Source organism: Meriones unguiculatus, chromosome 14, assembly GCF_030254825.1.
Source record: "Meriones unguiculatus strain TT.TT164.6M chromosome 14, Bangor_MerUng_6.1, whole genome shotgun sequence".
Taxonomy (NCBI): Eukaryota; Metazoa; Chordata; class Mammalia; order Rodentia; family Muridae; genus Meriones; species Meriones unguiculatus.
Genome location: NC_083361.1, coordinates 35,423,550 through 35,429,549, shown reverse-complemented (window position 1 = coordinate 35,429,549; position 6,000 = coordinate 35,423,550).

Sequence of the window (6,000 nt, the reverse complement as noted above, 5' to 3'; positions counted from 1 at the left end):
ATTACCTAAAATATAGCTCGACAATTGTTTAGACAGATTTGCAGCACAGGAAAAATTCTCATGTTATATGCTAGTGACTCAAAGTCCAGCATATTTTCATTGACAGCCAAGTTGAGCGATTCGCCATAGGGTATCAATTTGCTCCTGCATGAGGTCAATCCTTTGATTGAACACCATCAAGCTTCCTTTTAGTTGAGCATTAATTCCTTTTTGTACAACTAAGGCATGAGTTACATTGGCTAAATGATTATTCAGGGTCTGAGCAGTCTGCCCAGTATGACTCATGGCTAATGCCCCGGTGGTAGCTCCAACAGCCGCCAATGAGATGGTAGTAACAATGGTGGCTGTAGTTCCAAGATCCCTTTTCTGTTTGAAGAGAGTCATAGCATGAGGGGCATCAACGGGCACAGGCACCCAGCGAGGCATGCGAGTAACCAGGGCATACTTAAATTTACTAGCATTCCAGCATTGGGCAAAAAAGCAAGTATCATTACCACAATTACTTGGCTCTATCTGGCTAATAATGAATAAAAATGGGGGATATAAACAAACAGGTGTGGGCTTATAGGAAATATTATGAGAAGCCTTAACCCCCTCGTTGGAACATCCTGCATCAGTTCTAGAACTAGCAGTGGTGGTGTCCGAGGTCTGAGTAGGTTCAGGAGACCATTGCCCCCAGGGGCGAGACGTGCTCCATGACTAACTCCACTAACTCTCGTGCCAATTGACTAACTCCATGTTTTCCTCCACTTTTGAAAGTCATTTAAGGTTCTTAAATTATTTTTTCCCTTTTTTTTTAAATTTCATCAATTACACTTTATTCATTCTGCATCCCCCCATAAGCCCCTCCCTCCTCCCCTCCCAATCCCACCCTCCCTCCTCCCTCTGCTTGCATGCCATTCCCCAAGTCCACTGATAGGGGAGGTTCTCCTCTCCTTTCTGATCTTAGTCTATCAGTTCACATCAAAAGAGGCTGCATTGTCCTCTACTATGGCCTGGTAAGGCTGTTCCCCCCCAGGGAGAGGTGATCAAAGAGCAGGCCAATCAGATTATGTCAGAGGCAGTCCCTCTTCACATTACTATGTAACCCAATTGGACTCTGAACTGCCCTGGGCTACATCTACGCAGGGGTTCTGGGTTATCTCCATGAATAGTCCTTGGTTGGAGTATGAGTCTCGGGAAGTTCCCTGTGTTCAAATTTTCTTGTTCTGTTGCTCTCCTTCTGGAAACCCTGTCCTCTCCAGCTCTTACTATTTCCCAGTTCTTACCTAAAATTCCATTCACTCTGCCCAACAGTTGCCCATCAGGCTCAGCATCTGCTTTGATAGTCTGAAGGACAGAGGCTTTCAGAGGCCCTCTGTGGTAGGTTCCTAGGTTGTTTCCTGTTTTCTTCTTCTGATGTCCATCCTCTTTGCCTTTCCGGATGGGGATTGGACATTTTTGTTAGGGTCCTCTCTCTTGCTTAGTTTCTTTAGATGCACAGGTTTTAGTGGGTTTGTCCTATGTTGTATGTCTATATGAGTGAGTATAGACCATGTGTGTCTTTTTGCTTCTGGGACAACTCACTCAGGATGATCCTTTCCAGATCCCACCATTTACCTGCAAATTTCATGATTTCCTTAATTTTCATTGCTGAGTAATATTCCATTGTGTAGATGTACCACAATTTCTGCATCCATTCTTCAGTTGAGGGGCATCTGGGTTGTTTCCAGCTTCTGGCTATTACAAATAAAGCTGCTACAAACATGGTTGAGCAAATGTCCTTTTTGTGTACTTGAGCCTCTTTTGGATATATGCCCAGTAGTGGTATGGCTGGATCTTGAGGAAGCGCTATTCCTAGTTGTCTGAGAAAGCACCAGATTGATTTCCAGAGTGGTTGTACAAGTTTACATTCCCACCAGCAGTGCAGAAGGGTTCCCCTTTCTCCACAACCTCTCCAGCATGTGTTGTCACTTGAGTTTTTGATCTTGGCCATTCTCATGGGTGTAAGGTGAAATCTCAGGGTTGTTTTGATTTGCATTTCCCTAATGGCTAGTGAGGTTGAGCATTTCTTTAAGTGCTTCTCTGCCATTCGGTATTCCTCTACAGAGAATTCTCTGTTTAGCTCTGTTCCCCATTTTTTAAGTGGATTACTTGGTTTGCTGCTTTTCAGCTTCTTTAGTTCTTTATATATACTGGATATGAGTCCTCTGTCAGATAAAGGGTTGGTGAAGATTCTTTCCCAATCTGTAGGCAGTCGCTTTGATTTGATGACGGTGTCCTTTGCTTTACAGAAGCTTTTCAGTTTCATGAGGTCCCATTTATTGATTGTTGCTCTTAGAGCCTGTGCTGTTGGTGTTCTGTTCAGGAAGTTTTCCCCTGTACCAATGAGTTCTAGGGTATTTCCCACTTTTTTTTCAAGCCGATTTAATGTGTCTGGTTTTATGTTGAGGTCTTTGATCCACTTGGACTTCAGTTTTGTGCAGGGTGACAAATATGGATCTATTTTCATTTTTCTACATGTAGACATCCAGTTAGACCAGCACCATTTGTTGAAGATGCTATCTTTTTTCCATTGTATGGTTTTGGCTTCTTTGTCAAAGATCAGGTGTCCATAAGTGTGTGGATTTATTTCTGGGTCCTCTGTTCGGTTCCATTGAATCCACCATTCTGTTTCTATGCCAGTACCATGCAGTTTTTAAAACTGTTGCTCTATAGTACAACTTAAGATCAGGGATGGAGATACCTCCAGAAGATCTTTTTATTGTAGAGGATTGTTTTAGCAATTCTGGGTTTCTTGGTATTCCATATGAAGTTGAGAATTTTTCTTTCCAGGTCTGTAAAGAATTGTGTTGGTAATTTGATGGGAATTGCATTGAATCTGTAGATTGCTTTTGGTAAGATGGCCATTTTTACTATGTTAATCTTGCCAAGCCATGAGCATGGGAGATCTTTCCATCTTCTCATATCTTCTTCTAATTCTTTCTTCAGAGATTTGAAATTTTTTTCATACAAGTCTTTGACTTACTTGGTTAGGGTTACTCCGAGGTACCTTATGTCATTTGTGGCTAATGTGAAGGGTGTTGTTTCCCTAATTTCTTTCTCAGCCCTTTTGTCTTTTGTATACAGGAGGGCTACTGATTTTTTTGAGTTAATTTTGTATCCGGCCACTTTGCTGAAGGTGTTTATCAGCTGTAGGAGTTCCCTGGTAGAGTTTTTGGGGTCACTCATATATACTATCATATCATCTGCAAAGAGTGATAATTTGACTTCTTCCTTTCCAATTTGTATCCCCTTGATCTCCTTCAACTGTCTTATTGCTCTAGCAAGGACTTCCAGCACTATGTTGAAGAGATATGGAGAGAGTGGGCAGCCTTGTCCCTGATTTCAGTAGGATTGCTTTAAGTTTCTCTCTGTTCAGTTTGATGTTGGCTATAGGCTTGCTGTATATCGCCTTTACTATGTTTAGATATGTGCCTTGTATCCCTGATCTCTCCAATACTTTGAACATGAATGGATGTTGGATTTTGTCAAATGCTTTTTCAGCATGTAGGGCGATTATCATGTGGTTTTTTTCTTTCAGTTTGTTAATATGGTGGATCACATTGATGGATTTCTGTATATTGAACCACCCCTGCATACCTGGGATGAAGCCTACTTGGTCATAGTGGATAATATCTTTGATGTGTTCTTGGATTCGGTTTGCAAGTATTTTATTAAGTATTTTTGCATCAATGTTCATAAGGGAGATTGGCCGGAAATTCTCTTTCTTTGTTGAGTCTTTGTGAGGTTTAGGTACCAAGGTGACTGTGGCTTCATAGAATGAATTTGGTAATATTCCTTCTGTTTCTATTTTGTGAAATAGTTTGAAGAGAATTGTTGTTAGCTCTTCTTTGAAGGTCTGGTAGAATTCTGCGCTGAAGCCATCTGGTCCTGGGCTTTTTTTGGATGGGAGACTTTTGATGACCGCTTCTATTTCTTTGGGGGATATAGAACTATTTAGTTGATTTACCTGGTCGTGATTCAGCTTTGGTAAGTCAAATCGATCAAGAAAATTGTCCATTTCATTTAGATTTTCAAATTTTGTGGCATATAGACTTTTGAAGTAAGTCCTAATGATTGTTTGGATTTCCTCAGTGTCTGTAGTTATATCCCCCTTTTCATTTCTGATTTTGTTGATTTGGGTGGTGTCTCTCTGCCTTTTAGTTAGTCTGGCTAAGGGTTTGTCGATCTTGTTGATTTTCTCAAAGAACCAGCTCTTGGTTTCATTGATTCTTTGAATTGTTTTATTTGTTTCCAATTGATTGATTTCAGCCTGAGTTTGATTATTTCCAGCTGTCTACTCCTTCTTGGTGTGTCTGCTTCTTCTTTTTCTAGGGTTTTTAAGTGAGCCATTAGGGTGCTTGAATGAGCTGTCTCAAATTTCTTCTTGAAGGCACTTAGTGCTATGAACTTTCCTCTTAGCACTGCTTTCATTGTGTCCCACAAGTTCGGGTATGTTGTGTCTTCATTTTCATTGATTTCTAGAAAGACTTTAATTTCTTTATTTCTTCCCTGATCCAGTTGTCATTTAGTAACAAGTTGTTCAGTTTCCATGTGTGTGTAGGCTTTTTGTTATTTCTGTTATTGTTGAGGTCCAGCTTTATTCCATGGTGATCAGACAAGATACATGGGATTATTTCAATCTTCTTGTATCTGTTGAGGCTTGCTTTGTGACCCACTATATGGTCTATTTTGGAGAAGGTTCCATGAGGTGAAGGTAAATTCTTTTGTGTTTGGGTGTAAAGTTCTGTAAATGTCTGTTAGGTCCATTTGATTCATGACCTCTGTCAGAGACATTGTTTCTTTGTTTAATTTCTGTTTTGTTGACCTGTCCTTTGTTGAGAGTGGGGTGTTGAAGTCTCCCACTATTAATGTGTGGGGATCTATATGTGCTTTAAATTTTACCAATGTTTCTTTCACAATGTGGGTGCCCTTGTATTTGGGGCATAGATGTTCAGGATTGTGATGTCTTCCTGGTGGAATTTTCCCTTGATGAGTATGAAGTGTCCTTCCCCATCTCTTTTTATTAATTTTGGTTGAAAGTCTATTTTATCAGATATTAGAATGGCTACTCCTGCTTGCTTCTTGGGTCCGTTTGCTTGGAAAGTCATCTTCCAACCCTTTACCCTCAGGTAATGTCTATCTTTGTGTCTTAGGTGTGTTTCTTGTATGCAACAGATTGCTGGGTTTTGTTTACGTATCCATTCTGTTAATCTGTGTCTTTTTATTGGAGAGTTGAGTCCATTGATGTTGAGAGAGATTCATGACCAGTGGCTGTTAGATCTCTTGATTTTGATGTTGGCTGTGGTCATCAGGTTGTGTGCTTGGTTGCTTTTTGTTTTACTGAAGTGAGGTTATTTATTTCCTGTGTTTTCTTGAATGTAGCTAGCTTTCTTGGGTTGTATTTTCCCTTCCAGTGTCTTCTGTAATGCTGGATTTGTTTGTAGGTATTGTTGAAATTTGTTTTTGTCATTGAATATCTTGTTTTCTCCATCTATGAGGACTGAGAGTTTTGCAGGGTATAGTAGCCTGGGCTGACATCTGTGTTCTCTTAGGGTCTGCATGATATCCGTCCAGGCCCTTCTGGCTTTCATAGTCTCTGTTGAAAAGTCAGGTGTGATTCTAATGGGTTTGCCATTATATGTTACTTGGCCTTTTTCCCTTGCAGCTTTTAGTATTTTTTCTTTGTTCTGTATACTTACTGTTTTGATTATTATGTGGCGGGAGGTTTTTCTTTTCTGGTCAAATTTGTTGGGTGTTCTGTAGGCCTCATGTATTCTAATTGGCCTCTCCTTTAGCTTGGGGAAATTTTCTTCAATGATTTTGTTGAAAATATTTACTGGGCCTTGGAGAAGGGAGTCTTCTTTTTCCTCTATACCTATTATTCTTAGGTTTTGTTTTTTCATATTGTCTTGCATTTCTTGGACGGTCTGTGTCAGGAATTTTTCGGATTTAACATTTTCTTTGACAGATACATCG